General features: G+C 41.6%; 1 protein-coding gene across 2 annotated transcripts in view; it reads left to right on the forward strand.

Annotated features, from left to right (window-relative positions):
• Positions 1–27,770, forward strand: part of LOC106561024 (calcium-dependent secretion activator 2) — a 221,481-nt gene that overhangs the window by 44,619 nt on the left and 149,092 nt on the right. The window lies entirely within an intron of this gene.

The following is a 27,770-nucleotide window of genomic DNA, read 5'->3' on the forward strand; positions in this document are numbered from 1 at the left end:
CAACTGAAAGAGTGCACAGGGCCTCAGTGGCTAGAGTGCAGAAAGAAGATTGAACCCGAAGATGATGAAAAATCTAATGACAATGACTGAATGTAAGGTTGAAGACAAGCAAATCACAGTTCAAACAAATGTAACTGATTAACAGCGCATTTAGAAAAGTACTGTAGTTTGAGCAGAGTTCCACGAGTGACTGCATGGGTGCTAAGAATTGTAAATGTATCAAGAAAGGGGAAAAGGAGTATTATCCATAGGAGAAATCGCAGAGGCAGAGCGATACTGAATAAAGGTAACCCAGAACCAAGCTTTTTCTGACGAAAAGAAACCGTTAAGAACGGGATGGGAGTTGGATCAACTTTCCAAAATCCGAGCTCTAAACCCATTCCTAGATTAGCATGGATTAGGAGGTGGACATCAAATGACCACTTGGAGTTATGACCAAAAGCATCCATTGATATTCCCTGCTAGGGGTGTGCTGACCTGACCTGGCCATACTCGTATTCTTTTCCGTAGATTGATAGTTGGATTGGATCAGATGATACACTTGATCGGAAAACACGGAAGTGTTTTAATATGCCTATGGTAACTAGGCTAGATGTTGTCAAAATACTGCACATTTATAGACCAAAAAAATAATATTAGGAGCAGCACGCAGAGGGGTGTGACTGTGTCCTGAACTTGCAGCGGGCAGACAAGTTTGCTGTCACTTAGTCAGAATGCGCATCAGTGGGTCCAATTTATTCCCTACCCTCGCCCCACTTGTTAGATGCAATGCACATTGATAGCTTTCAGCAAACGTCCTCACATTTTGATTTATCAAAGTAGTAGGCTTACATGAGCCAGCAGCAATCTAAATGATCTGATCGAAACATGCAAGGAGAAGTGATTGAGTGGATGGAGAAATACAGCTTCACTCTGTCCAATCAGAGCAGCAGAATCAATGTACAGCCCGCATTTCTCTTTACAGACAGGCAAACTAGCCAGTTGAGTTATTTAGACCACGTAGTACCTCACACTTGATTGAAAGATGTGCACTGGCACCTGAAAAATCGTTTTTTCCTGATCATGGATAATCTTCAAAAAATACTCAGATCATAATCGTATCTGAACAAATGTCCATATCCGTTAGTGCGAGAGAAAGTATAGATTGTAAAAGGAAGACAACTAACGTAATGAGTGGTGAACAATATGGTGCCGGAGGGGATGCCTGCTGTTTTACAGGCTCCTAACCAATTGTGCTATTTTGTGTTTTTTCATGTTCTCTGTAACTTATTTTGTACATAATGTTTCTACCACCGTCTCTTATAACCGAAAAGAGCTTCTGGATATCAGAACAGCGATTACTCACCTCAAACTGGACAAAGATTTTTCTTTAACGAGTCGAGCTCAAAGGCTTATCTGCTGCTCTCGGACCAGCCCCAAATCCCTGTCATTCGCATGAAAAGGAGACGCCGACACAAGGGGTGCAGATGTGGGTGCCTTGTGAGAATTCATCTACGAGTGAGTAACCCGCCTCTACCATCCGTCCTATTGGCGAACGTGGAATCATTGGAGAATAAACTGGATGAGCTCTGTTCGAGACTATCCTGTCAACGGGACATAAACTGTAATATCTTATGTTTCCCCGAGTCGTGGCTGAAAGACAACATGGATAATATACAGTTAGCTGGGTTTTCCGTACATCAGCAAGACAGAACAGCTACCTCCAGTAAGACGAGGAGTGGTGATCTGTCTACAGTGCATTCAGAAAGTATTCAGACCCCTTGACTTTTTCCACTATTTATGTTACAGCCTTATTCTAAAATGGATTAAATAAAATCCTAATCAATCTACACACAATACCCCATAATGACAAAGCGAAAACCGTTTTTCAGAAAATGTTGCACATTTATTACAAATAAAAAAACTGATACCTTATGTAAATAAGTATTGAGATCCTTTGCTATGAGACTTGAAATTGAGCGCAGGTGCATCCTGTTTCCATTGATTATCCTTGTTGTTTTTACAACATGAATGGAGTCCACCTGTGGTAAATTCAATTGATTGAATATGATTTGGAAAGGCACACACCTGTCTATATAAGGTCCCACAGTTAGTGCATGTCAGAGCAAAAACCAAGCCATGAGGTTGAAGGAATTGTCTGTAGAGCTTCGAGACAGGATTGTGTCAAGGCACAGATCTGGGGAAAGGTAGCAAAACATTTCTTCAGCATTGAAGCATTCTTAAATGGAAGAAGTTTGGAAACACCAAGACTCTTCCTATAGCTGGCCGGCCAAACTGAGCTATTGGGGGAGAAGGGCCTTGGTCAGGGAGGTGACCAAGAACCTGCGATCCTTTGTGGAGATGGGAGAACCTTCCAGAAGGACAACCATCTCTGCAGCACTCCATCAATCAGGCCTTAATGGTAGAGTGGCCAGACGGAAGCCACTCCTCAGTAAAAGACACATGAAAGCCTACTTGGAGTTTGCCAAAAGACACCTCAAGACTCTCAGACTATGAGAAACAAGATTCTCTGGTTTGATGAAACCAAGATGTAACTCTTTGGCCTGAATGCCAAGCGTCACGTCTGGCGGAAACCTGGCACCATCCCCAAGCATGGTGGTGGCAGCATCATTCTGTGGGGATGTTTTTCAGCGGCTGGGGCTGGGACTGGAATCAAAGGAAAGATGAACGGAGAAAAGTACAAAAAGATGCTTCATGAAAACCTGCTCCTCAGCACTCAGGACTTCAGACTGGGGTGAAGGTTCCAACAGGACAGCAACCCAAATCGCACAGCTAAGACAACGCAGGAATGGCTTCGAGATAAGTCTCTGAATGTCCTTGAGTGGCCCAGCCAGAGCCCGGACTTCAACCAGATCAAACATAGAGAGTCCTGAAAATAGCTGTGCAGCGGCTCTCCCCGTCCAACCTGACAGGGCTTGAAAGGATCTGCAGAGAAGAGTGGGAGAAACTCCCCAAATATAGGTGTGTCAAGCTTGTAGCGTCATAACCAAGAAGACTCTAGGCTGTAATCGCTGCCAAAGGTGCTTCAACAAAGTAAAGAGTCTGAATACTCATGTAAATTTGATATTTCAGTTTTGTATTTTTTATAAATTTGCTAAAATGTCTAAAAACCTGTTTTTGCTTTGTCATTATCGGGTATTGTGTATAGATTGATGGGGGGTAAACGATTTAATCAATTTTAGAACAAGGCTGTAATGTAACAAAATGTGAAAAAAGTCAAGAGATCTGAATACTTTACGAATGCACTGTATTTGTCAATAACAGCTGATGCGCAGTCTCGAGGTTTTGCTCGCCTGAAGTAGAGTACCTCATGATAAATTGTAGACCACACTATTTATCGAGAGTTTTTATTTATATTTTTCCTAGCTTTCTTTTACGCATACAAGAGCTAGCACTGCACACATGTACATTGTAATATTGTTGTATGGTGGTATTATACACTTTGTATTGTAGATTTGTAGTTGTGTAATAATGTTATATGACGTACTGTTTTATTTATTTTTATATGTAATGGATGTGCCTTAATGCGTTTGGACCTCAGGAAGATTAGCTGCTGTCTTGGCAACAGCTAATGGGGATACCCTAATAAATAGAAATACCCACAAAACACCAGTCTCAACATCAACATAAAACGTAATCTGACACCAATTTTGTAGCACCTACAGAAGAAACATAATGGACCCATAAAAATGTGCCTAGTAAATCCAAAATGTTACATTTTCCAACTTATTTCTCAATTATGCTTTAAGATACAAATGTAAAATATATGTACACTATCCTTCTATGTTGAACATAAATATAAATGCAACATGAAACAATTTCAACGAGTTACAGTTCATATAAGGCCATCAATCAATTTAAATAAATTCATTAGGCCCTAATCTATGGATTTCACATGACTGGGCAGGGGCACAGCCATGGGTGGGCTTTGGAGGGCATAGGTCAACCCACTTGGGAGCCAGGCTCACCTACTGGGGAGCCAGGCCCAGCCAATCAGAATGAGTTTTTCCCCACATAAAGGGTTTATTACAGACAGAAATACTCCTCAGTTTCATCAGCTGTCCGGGTGGCTGGTCTCAGACGATCCCTTAGCTGGCGTGGTTACACGTGGTTTGCGGTTGTGAGGCCTGTTGGACGTACTACTAAATTCTTTAAAACAACTTTGGAGGCGGCTTATGGTAGAGAAATTAACATTCAATTCTCTGGCAATAACTGGTGAACATTCCTGCAGTCAGAATGCCAATTGTACGTTCCCTCAAAACTTGAGACATCTATGGCATTGTGTTGTGTGACCAAACTGCACATTTTAGAGTGGCCTTTTATTGTCCCAAGCACAAGGTGCACCTGTGTAATGATCATGCTGTTTTATCAACTTCTTGTTATGCCACACATGTCAAGTGGATGGATTATCTCTTGGCAAAGAAGAAATGCTCACTAACAGGGGTGTAAACAAATGTGTGCACAACATTTGAAAGAAATAATATTTTTGTGCTTATGGAACATTTCATGGATGTTTTATTTCAGCTCATGAAACATGGGACCAACACTTTACATGTTGTGTTTATGTTTTTATCCAGTATATTAATAAAATGTAAGGAAAATCCCAAAATCATGGTCTTTTTTGTTGTAGTTTCGTGACGAATCACCCATTTTACTCCTTTTACCTCAACTAACCTTTAACCCCACACATTGACTTGATACCGGTACGCCCTTTATATAGCCTCTTTATTGTTACTTTTTATTTAATTTTTTACTTTATGTAGTAAATATTTTCTTAACTCTATTTCTTGAACTGCATTGTTTTTTGGGGGCTTGTAACTAAGCATTTCACGGTAAGGTCTACACCTGTTGTGTTCGGCGCATGTGACAAATACATTTGTATTTGATTTGTCTATCTTTTTCTCCCTGCCCGTCCCTCTTTTGCAGTCTCTCCATCCTTTCTTTACCCCTTCCATTCCTCATCCCTCTCTCTGTCTTTCCATGTCTCCTTCTCATTTCTTCGTCTGAAGTGAGTTGTGCCTGTCGTACATTATGAGATGGAGATCTTATCAGAAAAGCGGGCGTCTCAGCCTCTTTAATTGCAGTAGATGGGAAAGAAACCCATGGATATATATGCCTCAGTCTTTGCATGGCTCACTATGTGATGTGTCTGAAAGTCTGTTTTCATGTACTCAATATTGTTTCTATGAATATGTAGGGGAAATGTGTAGCTGGGAGTCGGCAGCACCAGCACTAGACCCCGCCACATATAATCAGTTCTAATGTGACCTCTGCCTGTCAGGTAATTAATTGGGCCTGATCAATAAAGTAACTTTGTCAATACACCGCAATGGCCTGTTTGCACCCGACAGTCCACCATTAATCTCTGTCTATTGATCACTTACTGCCCTCTAGTAGTCTCCATACTCTGACCCACCAGAGTGTGTGTGTGTGTGTGTGTGTGTGTGTGTATATATATATTACCGATAGGTTTATTAAAAGAGCACTTACTTATTGGGAGCAGCAAGCAGTGAGCCGACATTACTTTTTTTCTCTATATTGGCACTTTTTGTTCAGCTGCTGTACAAAAGTTGGATGTGCGTAAAACCCTCACTTATCATTTATACATCCCTTCTTAGTGGTGGTTTATCCTCTCTGGGCTAGGCGGGACGAATTCGTCCCACCTACGTAACAGCCACTTTAAGCCTGTGGCGCGATTTTCAAAACCTTAAAAATCCTATTACTTCAATTTCTCAAACATATGACTATTTTACAGCTATTTAAAGACAAGACTCTCGTTAATCTAACCACACTGTCCGATTTCAAAAAGGCTTTACAACGAAAACAAAACATTAGATTATGTCAGCAGAGTACCAAGCCAGAAATAATCAGACACCCATTTTTCAAGCCAGCATATAATGTCACCAAAACCCAGAAGACAGCTAAATGCAGCACTCACCTTTGATGATCTTCATCAGATGACAACCCTAGGACATTATGTTATACAATACATGCATGTTTTGTTCAATCAAGTTCATATTTATATCAAAAACCAGCTTTTTACATTAGCATGTGAAGTTCAGAAGTAGCATACCCCCCGCAAACTTCCGGGGAATTCGCTAACATTTTACTAAATTACTCACGATAAACGTTCACAAAAAGCATAACAATTATTTTAAGAATTATAGATACAGACCTCCTCTATGCACTCGATATGTCCGATTTTAAAATAGCTTTTGGTGAAAGCACATTTTGCAATATTCTAAGTACATAGCCCAGGCATCACGGGCTCGCTATTTAGACACCCGGCAAGTTTAGCACTCACCATAATCATATTTACTATTATAAAAGTTTGATTACCTTTTGTTGTCTTCGTCAGAATGCACTCCCAGGACTGCTACTTCAATAACAAATGTTGGTTTGGTCCAAAATAATCCATCGTTATATCCGAATAGCGGCGTTTTGTTCGTGCGTTCCAGACACTATCCGAAATGGTAAAGAAGGGTCGGCGCGCATGGCGCAATTCGTGACAATAAAATTCTAAATATTCCATTACCGTACTTCGAAGCATGTCAACCGCTGTTTAAAATCAATTTTTACGCCATTTTTCTCGTAGAAAAGCGATAATATTCCGACAGGGAATCTCCTTTTCGGCAAACAGAGGAAAAAATCACAAAGGCGGGGGCGGTCGGGTCATGCGCATAAGCCCAGTGTCCCTTGATCGGCCACTTGAGAAAGGCGATAATGTGTTTCAGCCTGGGGCTGGGATGACGACATTCTGTTTTTTCCCGGGCTCTGAGCGCCTATGGACGACGTAGGAAGTGTCACGTTAGAGCAGAGATCCTTAGTAAAAGATAGAGATGGAAAAGAAGTTCAAGAAATGGTCAGACAGGCCACTTCCTGTAAAGGAATCTCTCAGGTTTTGACCTGCCATTTGAGTTCTGTTATACTCACAGACACCATTCAAACAGTTTTAGAAACTTTAGGGTGTTTTCTATCCATATGTAATAAGTATATGCATATTCTAGTTACTGGGTAGGAGTGGTAACCAGATTAAATCGGGTATGTTTTTTATCCAGCCGTGTCAATACCGCCCCCTAGCCCTAACAGGTTTTAAGATGCTTTATTTCTCATGAACTGTTATTAATTGTATTTGTAATTTATTTAACTTGTATTTTATCAGGGTTACTGAGACCTAGATCTCTTTTACAGATGAACCCTGAAATTACAGAAGTACACACATCAAATGCAAGGAGAAAGAAAATAGTAAAAAAGAAAATGTATAATGTATCAGTAATAAGGTAATGACGTGTAGGAGAAGCATAGACATAGTAAAATGTGGATGACTGGAGGAAGAGGGGAAAGAGAGGAGTGTTAGAAGGAGAACGACGGGTGATAAAGGAGAGAATGATGGTTAGCATAGAGAACTAAGGGGTGTGGAAGAGGAGAGAAAGGCAAGTAACTGTTGAGAGAGCTGAAGAATAGGGACTGAAAAGAGACAGAAACAAGAGGTACAGTGCCTTCAGAAAGTATTCATACCGCTTGGCTTATTTCACATTTTGTTTCAGCATGAATGCAAAATGGATTACATAGATTTCTTTTCACCCATCTACCAAAATACCTCATAATGACAAGTTGAACATTTATTGAAAGGAAATACAGAAATATATAATTTACCTAAGGATTCACACCCGAGTCAATACTTTGTAGAAGCACCTTTTGGCATCGATTACAACAGAGTTTTTTTTAGATAAGTCTCTTTAAAAAATTATTCAAATTCTGTCAAATTGGTTGTTGATCATTCCTAGACTACCATTTTCAGGTCTTACCATAGATTTTCAAGTAGACTCTCAGGAACATTCACTGTCTTCTTGGTAAGCAACTCCAGAGTAGATTTGACCTTGAGTTTTAGGTTATTGTTCTGCTGAAAGGTGAATTAATCTCCCAGTGTTTGGTGGAAAGCAGACTGAACCAGATTTTCCTGTAGGATTTACCTGTGCTTAGCTCTATTTAATTTAATTTATTTTTTATTCTGAAAAAACTCCCCAGTCCTTTAATGATTACAAGCATACCCATAACATGATGTAGCCACCACTATGCTTGAAAATATGGAGAGCAGAACTCAGTAATGTGTTGTATTGGATTTGCCCCAAACATAACACCTTGTATTCAGGACAAAAGTTAAATGCTTTGACACATTTTTTGCAATATTACTTTGGTGCCTCGTTGCAAACAGTATGCATGTTTTGGAATATTTTTATTCTGTACAGGCTTTCTTATTTTCACTCTGTCGATTAGGTTAGTATTGTGGGGTAACTACAATGTTGTTGATACATCCTCTGTTTTCTCATCACAGCCATTAAACTCTGTAACTTGTGTTAAAGTCACCATTGGCCTCATGGTGAAATCCCTGAACGGTTTCCTTCCTATCCAGCGACTGAGTTAGGAAGGACACCTGTATCTTTGTAGTGACTGGGTGCATTGATACACCATCCAAATTGTAATTATTAATTTCACAATGCTCAAAGGGATATTCAATGTCTGATATTTTGTATATTTCTTTTGCCAATAAGTGCCCTTCTTTGCAAGGCATTGGAAAACCTCCCTGGTTTTTGTGGTTGAATCCAGAGAATCTTTGCCACAAACGAGGGACCCTGCTGTCCTCTGCAGCAGTCAATTCCGCACCTGTTTCTCTGGTGGCTTCGTAGGACAGAGTGGGAGCATGGTGGTGTTATGGCAGCTCCTGCAAGCATCTGTTTGCTTTGATATGGGTTTCAGAGCGAACAGTCTTAACGTGGCATGAAAGTGGATTTACTTTCACTGAGGGGGCGTGCAGAGAGGAGAGTGGCACTGATTTTGTATGGGTGATTCTACAGAAGTGGTGTAAATTGCAGTCCCACCCCAAAAGAAAACCATACCAAAAAAACTGTTAAGTCTCCAAACTTAGGAAATGTATTTACATCATGTTATGTTCTAATTCAATCCAAGGCAATAACAAACATATATTGTTAAATTAATATATTACAAAGTCATTGTTTATACAGTTATTTCTATTGAGGTGACTGTCCCACGCCCTGACTCAAAATTCATGTTTGAAAATAAATAAAACATTCAATAATTAATTGCTTTAACACTATTATTTCAGTAGAACATCTTGAGTTGTTCTATTATTACATTGAAAGATACTGATCTAAATAGTAGTTTTGTTTATTTGTAATCATCTTTCTCAAATGCTGTCCCACCTTGTGTGTTTCGGTAGTCACATCAAATTAAGACTGTAGAATGAATGTGCCTACCAGGTGATGGGATTGCACCTCCCTCCTGCATGGCCACATGGTGAGTAGTTTGTCTGAAAACATTTGGGGAAATTAATGATCAAGCTGGTAAATCATGTATTTTTTAGAACATCTAATATCTGAAGAAATATCTAAAGTACGGTTTTGTGACTGGGATGTGGCAATCTCCATTTTAATCTTGCATGCGCCATGCTCTACCAACTGAGCTACAGAGGACCACCATGTGACGGGATGAAGTTAGACCCAGGTGCAGAGAAGAGACCAGACGAGGAGTCAGTGGTTAAGGATAAACAAACAAATACTTTACTGAGAAACAGTAGCCGCAGGATCACAGTACACTAGAAAAACAACAAACACTAAGTCTCAAACTCACTCAGGAAACAAACGCACATGGTACACAATTCATGCTTCTGCAAAGGACAACAGAAAACACACTGCTTAACAGGGAAATCATAATGAGTGAATAGGACATACCTGAATGTCATTAATGTCTCTAAGACGGTCTCTGCCGCCCTCTGGTGACAGGTGGAACCATGAAAGTATGCTGGCCTGGGTGGAGACAAAACAGCGGAGGAACTTCTCCAGCGCCTGGTTGGCCCGCTCTCTGTTTGCCCGTTCGACTGTGGGTGGAACCCCAAGGAGAGACTCACCGACTCCTCCCTGTTGGGGCCGAAGGCTTTCCAATACCGTGTGACAAACTGGGGCCCACGATCCGAGACAATGTCCTGGGGAGGTCCGTGTAGTCGAATGACATGGGTAATCATGATCAGCGTGCAACCCTGTGATATAATCTATGGACAGGTGGGACCAGGGCCGGATGGGGAGAGTTTGGAGCAACCCAGCCAGTCGCTGTCATGAGGACTTGTTTTGGGCACAGGTGGAACAGGCCGCAACAAAGGATCTCACATCCGCAATCATGTTGGGCCACCAGAATTTCCGCCTCAGGAAGTCCAGTGTCCGATTAACCCCTGGATGCCCAGTTAATTCAGAGGAGTGTCCCCATTGTAGCACTTGAGAACAGGCTGATCGCGGAACATAGTCTGTTAGTGGGGTCAGGTTCTTGGGTCTGGGCTTGTCATACCGTGGTCTCTATACTCCGTAACACGGGAACCATAAATCCGGGAGCTGGGGATGATGGGCTCGGAGTCCATCTCCTTGTTAAAGACATCGTGTTGGCGGGATGGGGCATTAGCTTTCTGATTCTTGGATCACGTGCGATAGGCTAGAGTGAAGTTGAACCTGTTAAAAAACAGAGCCCACCTATCCTGGCGAGCGTTCAAGCTCCTGGATTCTTGAATGGAGATCAAGTTATTATGGTCCGTCCAGATCAAGAAAGGATGAGGTGCCCCCTCCAACCAGTGTCTCCACCCCTCAAGGGCCCACTTGAGTGCCAAGAGCTTCCAGTTGCCTACATCATAGTTGTGTTCTGCTGGCGAGAACTGCTTTGAAAGGCACGTGGGTGCATTCTCTTGTCCCCCTCGTTCTGCTGTGGAAGGACCACCCCTGCTCCGGTATCCAAGGCGTCAAACTCTACCACGAAAGGATGAGTTGGATCAGGATGAATGATGATGATCCGGAGGTGAAACATCCATTGAGCTCCATGAATACCCTGTCAGCCCCTGGGGTCTAAACAAAACGGGTCTTGGACTTGCAGGTTAGGGCTGTGAGAGTCGCTGCCACTGCACCAAAGTTGCCTAGAAAACACTTGTAAAAATGGGCAAACCTGAGGGACCGCTGGACTTGTTTAAGTGAGGCGGGACAGGGCCAGTCAGTGACTGCCCTGACCTTAACAGGGTTCATTTGGATACCGGCGGTAGAGATGTGGCCCAGGAAAGAGACTTGGGATACATGGAACTCACACTTCTCAATCTTGACATATAGTTGACTCTGCAGGAGGCGTCTCAGGACTTGGCGGATGTGCAGGATGTGTTCCGGAAGGGTCTTAGAGAAGATCAGAATGTCGTTGAGGTAAACAAAGACGAACCGATTCAACATATCCCTAAGAGTGTCATTGACCTATGCTTGGAAGACTGCCGGTGAGTTCGATAATCCGAATGGCATGACTAAATACTCAGAGGCCACTAGGGGTGTTAACCTCTATTTTTATCCGGCCGTGCAAATACTGCCCCCTATCCCCAACAGGTTAACCTGTTAGGGCTAGGGGCAGTATTGACACGGCTGGATAAAAAAACATACCCGATTTAATCTGGTTACCACTCCTACCCAGTAACGAGAATATGCATATACTTATTACATATGGATAGAAAACACCCTAAATTTTCTAAAACTGTTTGAATGGTGTCTGTGAGTATAACAGAACTCATTTGGCAGGCAAAACCCTGAGACATTTTCTGACAGGAAGTGGATACCTGATGTGTTGTATTACCTTTAAACCTATCCCATTGAAAAACACAGGGGCTGAGGAATATTTTGGCACTTCCTATTGCTTCCACTAGATGTCACCAGCCTTTACAAAGTGTTTTGAGTCTTCTGGAGGGAGATCTGACCGAACAAGAGCCATGGAACGATGATGTCCCATTAGACACCTGGCGCGAGTTCATGTTGGGTACCCTCGTTCCAATATGTTATAAAAGAGTATGCATTCGTCCACCTTGAATATTATTCATGTTCTGGTTAAAAAGGCCCTAATGATTTATGCTATACAACGTTTGACATGTTTGAACGAACGTAAATATATTTTTTCCCCTCGTTCATGACGAGAAGTCCGGCTGGCTTAGATCATGTGCTAACAAGACGGAGATTTTTGGACATAAATGATGAGCTTTTTTGAACAAAACTACATTCGTTATGGACCTGTGATACCTGGAAGTGACATCTGATGAAGAGAATCAAAGGTAATGGATTATTTACATAGTATTTTCGATTTTAGATCTCCCCAACATGACGTCTAGTCTGTATCGCAACGCGTATTTTTCTGGGCGCAGTGCTCAGATTATTGCAAAGTGTGATTTCCCAGTAAGGTTATTTTTAAATCTGGCAAGTTGATTGCGTTCAAGAGATGTAAATCTATAATTCTTTAAATGACAATATAATATTTTACCAATGTTTTCTAATTTTAATTATTTAATTTGTGACGCTGACTTGACTGCCGGTTATTGGAGGGAAACGATTTCCTCAACATCAATGCCATAGTAAAACGCTGTTTTTGGATATAAATATGAACTTGATAGAACTAAAAATGCATGCATTGTCTAACATAATGTCCTAGGAGTGTCATCTGATGGAGATTGTAAAAGGTTAGTGCATCATTTTAGCTGGTTTTATGGTTTTGGTGACCCTGTCTTTGAATTGACAAAACATTACACACAACTCTTGTAAATGTACTGTCCTAACATACTCTAAATTTATGCTTTCGCCGTAAAACCTTTTTGAAATCGTAAAACGTGGTTAGATTAAGGAGATGTTTATCTTTCAAAGGGTGTAAAATAGTTGTATGTTTGAAAAATTTGAATTTTGACATTTGTTTGGATTCAAATTTGCCGCTCTTGAAATGCACCTGCTGTTGATGGAGTGCACCACGGGTGGCACGCTAGCGTCCCACCTAGCCCATAGAGGTTAAAGGCAGTTTTCCATTCATGTCCCTCCATGATTCTCACCAGATTGTAAGCTCCAAGGTGGCGGACATCTGGGGTAGGGGGTAACGATTGTTAATCGTTATCCTGTTCAGCCCTCAGTAGTCGATGCAGGAACGCAGACCTCCGTCCCTCTTTCCCACAAAGAAGAACCCTGCACCAGCTGGGGATGTTGAGGAGGAGCGAATTAAACCTGCCTCCAATGACTCCCGGATGTAATTGTCCATGATTGCCACTTCAGGGATTGAGAGGGAGTAAAGACTGCCCCGGAGAGGGGTGGAGCTGGGTAGGAAGGAGTTCTATGGCACAGTCGTATGGACGATGAGGGAGGGTGGCAGCTTGCCTCTTACTGAAGGCATCCCGGAGGTCGAAGTATTCGGGAGGGAGAGCAGAGAAGTCTTGGTCTTCAATGGATGCAGGGGGACGGTTGTCGGAAAAGATTTGGCATGGGTCCACAGATCCTCAAAGTTCTACAGCTGCACCATCGAGAGCATCCTGACCGGCTGCATCACCGCCTGGTATGGCAACTGCTCGGCATTTGACCGTAAGACGCTACAGAGGGTAATGCGTACAACCCAGTACATCACTGGGGCCAAGCCTCCTGCCATCCAGGACTTATATAACAGGCGGTGTCAGAGGAAAGACCATAAAATTGTCATAGACTTTTCTCTGCTACCACACGACAATAGCTTCTACCCCCCCAAGCTATAAGACTGCTGAACAATTAATCAAATGGCCACTGGACTATTTACATTGACATCCCCCACACCATTTATTTTGTACACTGCTGCTACTCGCTGTTTATTATCTACTGTATTCATAGTCACTTCACCCCTACCTACAAATTACCTCAACTAACCTGTACCCCCACACACTGACTCGGGACCGGTACCCCCTGTATATAGCCTCGTTATAGTTTTGATTGTGTTACTTTTTATACATTTTTACTTTAGTTTGGTAAATATTTTTGTAACTCTTCTTTCACTGCACTGTTGGTTAAGGGCTTGTAAGTAAGGTCTACACTTGTATTCGGCACATGTGACAAATAAAGTTTGATTTGATTTGAAACCTGGGAAAACTAGAAAACAGTAACTGGAAACAGACAGGAGCAAGGGGAAAAACACTGGTAGGCTTGATGAACAAAACAAACTGGCAACAGACAAACAGAGAACACAGGTTTAAATACACTGGGGATAATGGGGAAGATGGGCGACACCTGAAGGGGGGTGGAGACAAGCACAAAGACAGGTGAAACAGATCAGGGTGGGACAGATTTGTGCAAATGTTGTAGTTACTCACACATTCCTCAATTTAGGATTTTGCCACATGTATAAGCACTTTGTTACAACTGCTGATGTAAAAATGGCTTTCTTCAGTCACATTTTACAAAGTCGTTTGCAACAGCCGGGAGTCAACTTGAAGCGATGTTGGCTAGGTGAAAGCCTCTTTGATTATAACAGGAGACCTTGAGAGGAAGAATGCAGTTCATGATGGAGAACATATTTAACTATTACATAGCAGTAGTGTAAGGACAGTCACTTGGAGACGAGAAGCAAGTACAGGGAGTGAACATTTAATTAATAAACAGACATGAAATAGGACAGGAGAGTGTCTGGACATGAAAAACATAACGACATCAATGCTGGCACGGGAATGAAACAGAGGAATAGACAGATATAGGGAAGGCAGTCAAAACGTAAAGGAGTACAGGTGAGTCCAATGAAGTGCTGATGCGCGTAACAGGTGTGCGTACTGATGGGCAGCTTGGTGCCCTCGCGCGCCAGGGAGGGGGAATGGGAGCAGGCGTGACAAGTAGGGCATGAGGGACGCATTTGTGTTCAAGCAGCTTAGAGGATTAGATCACAGACAACAGTACATGAACTCGTTCAGTAATGAGCGATTTGTCCGAGATTTATAGCGAAAGATTCTGTCAATGCATCCCTTTCACTCTCCCCTCCTTCTCTCTGTGTGTGATCTGAGTACTGATGGACTTCAGCTTCTCTGGGGTGTTCTTGAGGGAATCCTCACACTGGAATCCTGTGCTTCTGTCTCTGAATGATTGGGATGGGAACTGTAAAACAGGACTACTGCAGCAACTAAATACCAGGACTACTGCTGCAAATAAACATAACACATGACGTGTGGGTTCATCATGTGCATTGCAGGTTGTTCAGGCTCATCTTTCAAACCATTAGCTGTTTTTCTGATGATTGTCTGACTAACCTTGTCGTGAACCAAGCTTCCCTATGGCAGAAATCAGCTAAAGAGGGGTCAGAACCCGGTGCAAATCAGTGGTGCCATAAAACACGTCAAACCAATCAAATGCCTTGCTTGGGTGGAGCTCCAAAGGTTCCACCAGATTAGTGTTGTAGGAGCTACAGTGCGTGAGGACAAAAAATGTCAACAAAACGAGCACTGGTGACAAAACATTTTAGAACATTTACAGCACGCTGGTTTTCACAGCATTTCTCTGTAATTTTGAGATTAGCTAAATCTGCAGCAAGAGGGGAGAAATGGGCGACAATTGTGGCCATATCAATATATTAAAAAAATTAAGTGATATTTGGCTGTAAAGGCTTGCATGAGGGACAAAGTGGCTAGCTGCAATAAGGTTCGTTTTGAGAAAAGTCAGCTAACCTTGTAAGCTACCTAGATATAACTTACTAGCTAGTTCAATTTCGCTCACAATTATAAAGCCAACAGAATGTTAATAAAAGCAGCATATTATTGACCTAAAATGTTAGCTGTTTTAGGCCAGTCGCTAGCTTATCCAGGGTCAGTGATACATAGAGGGAACAACTACAATAATTTTGCAAACAACGTTGCTAAAATGAATGTAATAAAATAAAATGAACCTCAAATGTTACCTGTAATGCTCATCTTCTGTAGTCTAATTGTCATCACCTTATTTTCATACTGTACCTAAATTACTTTTAAATTGAGTACATATAGCTCAACATGTAAATGTGTAATGTGAGTTTAGCCATTCTCTGCTTCAGATGACAGATGCCCATACAGCCAGTAATGCCATCATACTGTACTGTAGGCCTATGGCTACATTGGTGATGGATGCTTTATGATAAGCTGCAAAATAGATTCACATAGCTGATATACTGCGAGAGAGTGACAATCAAATAAAACAGATTGCCGATCTTATACTAGACAAAAAGGAAATGTTCATTTGAGAATATAACACAGACACAGAGACAGAACCCCTTCCCCTCTATATTACAGGATTGACATGTGATTAATCAACATTGACACTAGTTCATTTTGAATAATGGTTTAACAATTAAAACAAGTTTAAACAGTTCACTTCAAAATGTACAAATAAGCTAACTCGTATGTAAAGATTAGACATATTAGTCTAAACAACAATAGATAATTGAGTAGTAACAAGTAGGCTATTATTACTAAAGCATCATTTCAGGTGAACAAAACGAACGACATACCAGTGGTGGCCAATCTTGCTCCACTGATCCCGGATCTACTGGGTGAGCAGATTTCTATTCCAGCTCAGCAATCGCACACTTGATTGTCAACTAATTCGATTTTACAAGTTGAATCAGGTCTGTTATTGCAGGGCTGAAACAGAACCCTGCACACCCAGCAGAACTCCAGCAGGGTTGGCCTGCTCCAATTGTAATAGGTTTATATATTGTGTGTGATGTTTAACTGTATTTTTGTATACAACATTTTCTAACATAGGCCAACACATACAGTATAACCCATGGCATATGGGAAATACCCTTAGTCTCTTGGGACATTCAATGGGACCTCTCTCTTCATCTGCAAACAGGCTTTCACAGCTTTCCACATCTGAGGACAGAAAACATCACAAAGAAACAGGGCTCATTATACTCAAATTAGATAGCACTGAATATTATGTTGCTATTATCTCGCTGTCCCTCGGGACTGGAACTGGAGAATATTTTCATAATGTCCTCCCACAAAAGGACCTGCCCTATACAGTAGCCTACTGTCTCCTTTTACTGACAGCTGGAGCTCCAATTTCACCCTCTTCCATGGCTGTTATCTACAAAATAATTTAGACGGTTTTTAATTTACAATGATTACATAGCTAGCTAATAGGAAGTTAGATAGCTGATTACATATAATTCACTTAGCTAAACAGTGTGTTTAGCTAGCTAGCAGCTCAGTTGAGTTAGCCTAGAAAGTGGCCAACTGTATTTCATCTATTCAAAAATGTATTTACTTACTTGAATAGATTCTCCCACTGCCTCTGTTTTTGGGGCCTTTACAAAAACGAAATAATGGGCAATCTTCACAATATTTTAGGTGGTAGCAAAGCGCAGCCAGCAGCAATGTGGATGAATGGAGACAAGGAAAAAAGTGTGTTTGACACCAGAGTGGTTTAAAACATGTTGTGACGTTTGACTTTACTAGCGTTATCCACTTTCAATAGATATAAATTGCAGACTGTTGGCCACACTTGATAACTTGAAACTAGGATAGGCAACAACTAACTGGATTGAAAACAGTGACGCACATAACACACAGCACCCCTTCTAGGAGCATGTTGGGGGAGGGTTCTTGAAATGTAACATCCAAACAAAATCTTGCTGCTGGGAGCCAGAGGACCATTCAAACTGTTTTTTTGCAATACAAAAGTTTCCAGACCTCCAAGGGAGGCGTGACAACGACGTGATTTTGGAGGTATGGCAAAGTGAGACTGAATAATAATTGAAACACTCATTGATATCCTCCATAAATCAAAAGAGATTTCTTCTGCTACATCTGAATCCGACATACCACCTTTCTCTCTGCTTCCCCTACCTTAGTCATGTGAATGTCACACCCTGATCTGTTCACCTTTCTTTGTGCTTGTCTCTACCCCCCCCCTCCAGGTGTCGCCCATTTGCCCCATTATCCCGTGTATTTATACCTGTGTTCTCCGTTTGTCTGTTACCAGTTCGTCTTGTCAAGTCTACCATCATTTTTCCCGTACTCCTGTTTGCTCTCTAGTCCCTGTTTTCCCGGTTTTGACCATTCTGCCTGCCCTGAGCCTGCCTGCCGTTCTGTACCTTGTGACACTGCCCTGGATTACTGACCTCTGCCTGCCCTGTCTGCATCTGGGTCCTGAGGTCTGATAGTGAAGAGATAATCAGACAGCAGATGCAATATTAAACCTATATATTCAGCATGTTTTGAATAGTTTGTCCGGCAGAGCTTGTATACATATTTCTCAGACCCAAAGCATGCCCTGGGTAGTCATATCTTTCCCTCTTTCTCTTTCCCTCTTCATGGCCTGTTTATTGCACAGAGGTTCTCAATCGCATTACTGTTTGTCTGCCTGTAAAAACAGCACAGCTCTCAGGGCATTGGCTTTGAAGGCTGAGAGAGCTGTAAGTAAAAACATTTTTGTTCAAATCTCGTCTCTCTGGGGTCCCCTCTATTCAATAGTTTCTCCTGCGCCTCCCTTTATTTGCCTCTCTCCTTTAATTTCCTCGTAAGTCTCTCTTCCTTTCTCCCTCACTCTCACCATTTTGTCTTTGTTTGTCTCTCTCACTTGCTCTCTGTGTCTCTCTCACACGACAAGTGTTTGTTCTACTGTAAAGTAGACGTGACCATCGCGCAGCAGGAGTCCACTATCTCTCAGACCGCCAGGAGAAGGGAACGCTGTCCGCCTCCCGTTTTAATACTTGATGAGGAAAATCAGAGCATGAAAGTCGCAGTGTTTGCCGCCGCATCCCAGATTGTGGCATATCATCCTTCTGTGTCTTACTTGGAAATCTGCACAGTCACATTTCAGTTTGACAATTGAAATGGTAGCATCTTGCTTTGTACCTAAGGCCTGTGTGTTAATTGTTCTGTCTGTCTGGCAGGTTGTTTATCTGTGTACGTGTGCCAGTCTATTGGGTTTTCTTGTCTCTGGATTTCCTCCTGCAGCCTATGAAATATTTTTGTTTGAATTTTGGCCACTCACTCTGTAAGACAGAGGTTAGGTTAGGGCAGGGAGGAGGAGGCCTGAGATTTAAATATTGTATTATTCCATCAAGCCATGGCATCAAATAGAGCTGACACTTAGAAGTTAGAAAAAATGTGTCCCTCCACAATGATACAATAATGCAAAATAGAGATTGTTTAAAAAACACATTGTGGACCACTCATTGAGTATTGAGACACTAAAAACAATCATGGTCAAACAGGGTACAGGCATCCTCTATAATACATTACATCATCTATACACATGTATGCATCTTTTTTTTTTAAGCACAGTGGATAAAAGCATAATTAGGCACTTAAAAAGAAACGGAGGATAATATGTCAGGCTTTGGCGCTGCCAGTTACATTATTGTTACCTGACAAAATGTCACAAATTTATTTTTATTTGGGCTGGACAGTTGACAAAAATGATCTGTAATTTTGTTTTAAAGCAAGGCATGAGCTTTAGTTTCAATGGAACCGTCGTTATAAAAAAGTACATACACGTTTATCTAAGGGAGTGTTTGTATCAACCAGTCTCAATGGCGAGATGGGCCACTACACATCTAAATTTAGGAAAAGGGTTTAGATAAATATTGCTTGGTTAAAACGGTATGTCATAGGGTTCTGTCCCAAAAGTTAATGTAAAAAGGAACTAGGTGCACAGTTTGTTACTTTCAGGTTTGTTTATTAGTTGGTACCACTTTAGTTCATTGCGCTCTAAAATTGCTGATTCAATCCAGCAAAATCTCTGCCAATTTATTTTAACATATAGCCACTGGTGATGCCATCTCGTTTTCCAGACCATATCGCCTTGAATATCAGAATTTGGCATGTTTTTTTACCCACACCAAGGTAAAATCTGATTCTGCAGGCATGGTTAAAAACAGAATTAACACAAGTATAATTTCTGTGCCCCCATACTCCTTCAGCCTATGTAATAATAACTAGCACCAACGTTTCAAACAGTTTAGTGAAGCATTTAAATGGTAGGCCACCCATGGCTTTAGACTTTAATGATTGCACCAAGGGCACAATTTGCATGGTCAGCTATGTACTTAAAGGAAAGATTCACCCAATGTTTTTATGTTATATTGTTTTTGTGCATCTCTGAGCGAGAGATGCACAGGGTTCATTTCATGTTTTCATGTGTATCTGAGCTATTGTTGTTCAAGCAGGCAGAAATTCGGCCGGTATGACGTAGCATTGCGATAAAGCCGCTCTCTCACTATGCTGGAAATTAATAGGAATATGACTTTTAGATCGTGAAAACGTCTATCATACATGTCAGATTTCAATACTGACTGATGTCATAACGAGGGAGGTTGTCTTCTCACGAATCATATTTTTGTAATATACCAACCTCGAGAATTGTGTAATTTAACAGAAGGTCCACCACATTTCTCCTATTTGTCTGCCTCTTCAGTCCAGGGTGCATTGCATGGTGCCGTTGCATGGCCATTACGAATGTCAGACTCCACTCTGAGGCACATCGATCTGCCGGTTGAACATGGTGAGATTTAAGACTCCTAAATTGATAGTGGCGTTTGTTTTTACAGCTAACTTGCTACTTCACATGCTGATATTGACTTTGGTATTATTGTGTGTAGCTTCGTTTGCTTGCTAGCCAGCCAGCCCATAGAGAGACCACTGGATTGTGGGGTTTGTAGTCAACCTGAGCTGCAACAGGTTTCCATAACGATTTTCACATGTTGCTACCAACCTTATTATAATGACCTTGTTCACAAAAAATATTGTTCTCACATATTAGTGTTATTTAATTACACATTGTAATCCAAAAATGTATTGATAATCAACCCCAGATACTTGTACTCACTGACAACATCTGTGGCAGGACCACAGGAGAAAATTAAAAGGTGTCCTAGGCACCAAGTTCCTATAGTGTACTACCTAGTTTGTCTACATTGATATTCAGTTTCCATTGTTCACACCAGTTAAAAAAATGTTTTTAACATTTAACTTTAAATTCATGTCATCTGCATATAAAATAACAGACACTCGTTCATTGTTTATACAGACACCTTTTCCAAGAGCTTTGAAGGCCAATGAGATCATTAATATACAGTGCCTTCAGAAAATATTCATACCCCTTGACTTATTTCACATTTTGTTGTTACAGCCTGAATTCAAAATTAATTAGATTTTTATCTCACCCATCTACACACAATACCTCATAATGTCCAATTGAAAACATGTTTTTAGAAATGTTTGCACATTTATTGAAAATGAAATACGCTGGGCTTTGGCTGGGCCATTCAAGGACTTGTTCTGAAGCCATTCCAGCGATGCTTTGGCTGTACGCTTGGGGTCATTGTCCTGTTGGAATGTAAATCTTTGCTCCAGTCTATGGTGGTTTGCACTCTGAAGCAGGTTCTCATCAAGGATTTGCCTGTATTTGGCTCCATTCATTGTTCTCTCTATCCTTACCAGTCTCCCAGTCCCTGCCGCTGAAAAGCATCCCCATAGCATGATGCTGCCACCACCATGCTTTACGGTAGGGATGGTGTTAGACGGATGATGAGCTGTGCCTGGTTTTCTCCAGACCGCGCTTTGCATTCAGGCCAAAGAGCTACATTTTTGTCTCATCAGACCACAGAATCTTTTGCCTTATGCTTTCAGATTTTTAATGTGCCTTTTTGCAAACTACAGGCGTGCTGTCATGTGCCTTTTTCTCAGGAGCGGCTTCCGTCTGGCCACTCTCCCGTAAAGGCCAGATTGGTGAAGGTCTGTAGAGACTGTTGTCCTTCTGGCAGGTTCTCACATCTCAGCCAAGGATCTCTGTAGTTCTGTCAGAGTGGTCATTGGGTTCTTGGTCACCTCGCTGACCAAGGTCCTTCTTGCCCGGTTGCTCAGTTTGGTAGGACAACCAGCTCTAGGCAGACTCGGATAGTTCCATATTTTTTCAATTTCCTAATGATGGAGACCACTGTGCTCTTGGAAACTTTCAACACTATGAATTGTTTTTTACCCTTCCACAAATATATGCCTCATCACAATTCTATCTCAGAGATAAAATGACATTTCCTTGGACTTCATGGGATAGTTTCTGCTCCGACATGCACTGTCAACTGTGGAACCTTATATAGACAGGTGTTTTTTTTTGAAGTTTTCAAGATATGTAACTTTCAAAATACAGAAATCAACCCCCTATGATGCATTTTGCATTATATGGGGATGATTTCTGTATTTTGAAAGTTACATATCTTGAAAAACTGATTGCTGACAAGCAAAACATTTTGGGACTATGTCAACAATGGACTAATGAAACAAATACCAAAAGATAGTTTTTGGGTGGAGTTTTCCTTGAATGTGGTCAAAAGCTGAAGAGAAATCAATGAAAAAACAGAAAGTGGACTTTTTTCCCCCTTGAATCTATGATTATGATTAAGGCAGCTCTGTTTCTTTCTGAACCCATTTTGCTCATCTGCTATGATATTGTTGTTTTCAGCCCAGTGTTTAAGTGCGGTTAAACAGAACACAACAACATAGTTTAGACATTATACAGGGCTATACCATGATATTTTATTGGGATCCTTTTGCCTTCTGAATTGGGTATAGTGTTGATAATGCAGTATTTCCACATCTCTGGGATGATAATAAAAAAATTAAGTGCCTTGAGCCACTAACACTGGCTTTGATGTACTGTGATGGGCTGTTTGGAACAGGCTTGCAATGTAATTTCTCTATCTAGTACAGTGTGCTTATCAGGCTCCATCAGGCCCTAGGACTTCCCAGGAGATTAACTGTCAGCGTTCACTAGCCCGACCAAGTTAGTTTAAATGCCAGAAAGCCTTTGGGTCAGATGTCTCTAGTTCTTGAATGTTTTCTTTTGTTTATGCCACCAGGGCTGCCATTTAGCAGTCTGGACTGAGCGGTCAAACTTTCCCTGATTGAGGCCTTAGTTCACACCTTCAGTTGGCCAGGTGGGCAGGCTTTCCATTCGTCCTCTGCAGAGCACAGGAAGTGTTTTCATCTGACCGCCAGGCTTTTTCTTCCCCTTCCTTCTCTTATTAGACTTGTCAGACTTAATCACAATGTCCCTGTGCAGGATCTGGTCCCACATCTCCAGCTTTTAAAGCCGACTTAGGGTAAATCCAGCGTCTGTATTGGCCGTACAGCATTTACTGCGATGCAGCCTCTGCAGAAGTCAGGTCATTCATACTTATTGCGCTTCGCAAAGCAGAGCAGAGCTGTTGTGAAGAAAGTTGTCAAGGAAGTGAGTTTGTGTTTATACAGGACGTTCTGCCCCTACCTACCGTCAACCAATCATGTCAGTGTGGAGCTACTGTATAGTAGGTTGGGTAGATCTGTAGGAAAGCATCTAATTTGATCCCTTTTTTAATTTAATTTTAACCTCTACAGGATCAGTCTCTCTAAACCGGGACAGTTGTTGCTCAATATGTGATAATGTGACTAGAAAACGTTGTATACAACAGCCAACTTTCCGGGACATAGACATGTCTTATATGGGCAGAAAGCTTAAATTCTTATTAATCTAACTGCAGTGTCAAATTTACAGTAGCTAGTACAGAAAACAACATGATATTGTTTGAGGATAGTGCACAACAACAAAACACTTATCACGGCAACTGGTTTGATACATTCATCTCTGAAGGTAAATAATGTACTTACATTCTGAGGGTCCCAGAGATGGAATGTAGCGTAGTTTTGTTTGATAAAATCAATTTTTATATTCAAATGTAGGAACTGGGGTCTACAGTTTGACCCCACTGCTGTCTCTGGCACCACACCCAGCCCACCCGGCCATCTAGATGTGTGTGAAGGTTCGTGTATAAGCTAATGATCCATCATGTTCAACATTCCTGGGAGTGTGTAAACATAATTTTATGTATTAGCATAGCATTGTTGTATGTTCTCTGTAGTTATGTACTTGAAAATGTATAAATTGACCAATTCGGCACATTTGGGCAAACTCCTGGCAGACTTGATGCAAAATATTGTGTAATGAGGTAATTCATATTGTGTAATGAGGTAAGACTGGATCAGTCTGACACTTTGCACAGACACTGCTGCTATCTTGTGGGCAAAATCTAAATTACACCTAGGATCCTATCTTAATGTATGGCCTTTCTCTTGCATTTCAAAGATGATCTGAAAATGCATGTTTTTTTTGGTTTGTATTATCTTTTACCAGATCTAATGTGTTATTTTCTTCTACATTTAATTTCAGATTTCCACAAACTTCAGTGTTTCCTTTCAATTGATATCAAGAATATGCATATCCTTGAAAAAATGGTCCGATCCTTAAGAGGCAGCAAAATGTAAAAAAAAGTTTAAAGGGGTGGACTTTCTATAGGCACTGTATTGTGTGCAGATGTTGCGCCTTTACTTTCCAAGGAGGTATTTTTGAATTGTCTAAAGTTGTTATTTTGAAGGAAGAAACACTGATTTCTCAAAGGATACACATCTCCTCTGATTCAGTAAACAACTGTTCAGATTCTCCCTCACTCTCCTCTCCCCGCATGCATCACTCTTCTCACATTGAAATTCTATTCATTTCTGTAGAGCAAGAAAAATCGTCTCCTCAGACAAATTCAGCAGTTTGCAGTTAAAATCCAAGAGCTCCAAACCTGCCAGCTATCTCTACCTGTGTCAGTTATATTTTTACAGCCATGCTGTCAGATCTGTTTCTAGCTTCCTTAGTAGATTAATTTCTGCAGATATTAATTTTAATTATACCACCAAAGGCTGCGACGGGAGCCTATCTTATTAATCTCTTAACTGAGGAGTAAACTCGGAGCAGTGTTAGTTATAAATAATTCAATGAGATTTTAAACCCTCAATTAAGTCAAACAGCAGGGAGAGAGGAAATCCCTTGGTGGCAGAATCATTAGTAGTAATGGGTGACATTTTTACCACTGCACAAAATGAAGGCATTAGCCATAAAGCCCTCGGAGACCCTCAGTGGTGACCACAGTTACCAACACAAAGACATTGAATTTAGCAATGAGGGGGTCGTGACGTGGACTCGAAAACATATGTACAGGAGCTTGTAAGGTATGGCGGATGAGTCCTGAGGGCTAGAGTATAGAATACCTTTCATGTTTCAAGGGAGCATGCCAAGTAGTATAGTGTTGAAATGAACACTACCTCGATTCCAAAGTGGTCATGTTGTAGTATTTGCAGTGTGCTTAATTTGATCTTCTTATCGCTGTAGCAGGAAAGTAGCTTTAGAAACTGATGCACTACATAGAGGCGAAGTCATTTGGTTTTCGGGTTTGAGTTGGCCAAAGACAATACAGTATAACCAGTTCATGTGATCGCATTTCAGTCAATTTCAATGTGTAAACAACATCCCAACTCCCTCTCCTAGAATTCCTCCAACTCTGGATCAAACTCTTTTAGAGATGCTTATGGATGCTTCCCGCCCAGATGGGATGCTAAGTGGTTTGACAGTGGAGCTGGGGTTAGTGGTTAGTCTCATCAACCAGGGATCCATGGGATGGGGTCAGGAGTGGGTTTGGCAAGGCCCTGCTGAGTGACACTCTGTTCAGGGGCCATGACAAGGCTGACCTTTTTGGATGCCCCCTGCCCCAAAACGCATACATTACATTCGTATCCCAGGTGAACAAGGCAATTATCTCGAACACCCATCAAGATAACGAGTGTCTTTATCAGTTAGCTGCTCCATGAGTCACTGAACCATGGAGTATTTGTGTAGGGCTTCTATTTATGTTTATAACAATGTGCACGTTGTGTTCAATTAAGACCTAACCAGGTGAGGGGGGTTCCTACTAATCAATCAAATACAAGGGAAAACCCTTAAGCCTTGTTTACACTGCAGGCCATAATGCTTAAATCAGTTTTGCTTTACAAATCCATTTTGGAATATTGACTGTCCCAAACAGGAAGTTACAAGTGACCAAATCGGATTTCTGTGTGATCAGACAGCAGTCATTTGCTGAAATGTAAAATTTAACTAGGCAAGTCGGTTAAGAACAAATTCTTATTTACAATGACGGCCTACCAGGGAACAATGGGTTTTTACCTTGTCAGCTCGGGGATTTTATCCAGCAATCTTTCGGTTACTGGCCCAACGCTCTAACCACTAGGCTACCTGCCGACATGGCTACACTAGTTGTCATAGTAATGAAGGATGTGTGCGCTGTGGTGTAGGGTGATTAGTGGTGGTGCTCATGCTTCCTATCACTCAGAAGTTATGTAGCAAGCTAAGGTGACAACAATGCCGGCCTCGGATGTTTCCCAGTTGCTTTAAATGTTCAAAATCATAGTGTTAGAACACTTTTTAAAGCCTCAAAGGATAAGATTATCCAACTTTCATAATGAGTCATTTTGACCAGCCACAGCAGTCAACTAGCTATCTAGGTAGGTAGCTGTTTAGCTTTCTAGCACATTCACTAATTTGTTTAATAAGCTAGTTAGCTACCACATGTTATTGTCAAACTGTCAACAGAGTAGTTAGCAAGCAACAAGATATGCCAAATAACAGTCTAAAAACTACTTGAGTGCAAGTAAATCCGATTTGACCGTTCAGACAAAAGTTGTCTAGCCAGGAATCAGATTTGTATTTGACTTCAAACCACCTACGAAGGTAGTTTCCACTGTGGCTTGAAATATCCGACTCCATTAGGTTTTCGCTATTTAGACTTCAGGAACAGGGGATTTGAGTCGCTTCAAACTGCCAATATGAACAAGGCTTAAGATACTCAGCCTTCCAGAAATTGAGTTTGACGCCCCTGCAATTGAGGCATGACATGAGTTGACGTAAGTTCCCCCCACATGCTTTCTTTGAATCACTGAACAATTTGCTAAACTCACCTCACTGCACCAGTGTTGCCTAGCTCTGCATCGCACCTGGCTAACAAAATAAGATTGAACTCAAGCCAATCAGTTGTTGATAGCAGAGCAGGAGGCTGTTAGCCTACCTCCTCCATCTTTATCTAGCAAACTCCAGTTTTTCCTGCTTTGCAATTTGCCATCACTCTTTATGTGGTGGACTGTTATTTCTTTCTCCTTACTGCAGTTCAAAGGAACACGTCTTGGCTGTTCTTTCCCCGTTAGCAGTACATGCCAGTGGCAGCTACATCTGTCACCACATCTTTATCTAGTTAACTCTGGCCAATTTCCAGTTATCTTCATAAAGCCTGGCTCTCTCTTTCTAACTGCAGTTCAGAGAAACTTGGCCTAGAGAGTTGGCAGAACGTCAGCAGCCGTGTTACCCCCCGATGTGCTGAAATCTCACTCTGGCTCAGGAAATGGCTTTGCTCTCGACACAAACACATTTGTTTTGTTGGTTTGTGGTTTCCTCCCTCCCAGAGACTCTCCGACGCAAAATGCTTTTGTTCCGCACCATTAGTCCCCACGAGGAGCCATGATTCTTCTCCATCTGCTGTTCATGCACTAGTAGCTCTCTGTACCCCAAGATGCCTTTGCATCATCCCTCCAAAACGGGATCAAACACAATCAGTGACGCGCATTGTCAATACCGGCTCGTCTGTCTGTCTGTCTGTCTGTCTGTCTGTCTGTCTGTCTGTCTGTCTGTCTGTCTGTCTGTCTGTCTGTCTGTCTGTCTGTCTGTCTGTCTGTCTGTCTGTCTGTCTGTCTGTCTGTCTGTCTGGCTGTCTGGCTGTCTGTCTACCCTAAATATTTAGATCCCTACTCCCTTTGAGCACTTCAGCTCCAGTAAGCATTTTTCCACTTTCAGATGTAGTCAGGAAGATGTTTCTTGATAAAAGTAGCACATGCCTGTTTTGCTGGAATCCAATGCCCCCCTGTGCTTTAGATGGTCCAATAATAACATGTCGCTTTCAACATTCTCAGATCGTGCCTTATTTTATCTGTCCATCCAAAAGCCTTCACGTCACGGAACATCATGCCATGTGCAGGCTTTCTTTCATAGTGGTCCTTACTAGCCTATGAAAGTTTGGGATGTGCATATTACTCATACACCGTG

This window comes from Salmo salar, chromosome ssa10, assembly GCF_905237065.1.
Source record: "Salmo salar chromosome ssa10, Ssal_v3.1, whole genome shotgun sequence".
NCBI lineage: Eukaryota > Metazoa > Chordata > Actinopteri > Salmoniformes > Salmonidae > Salmo > Salmo salar.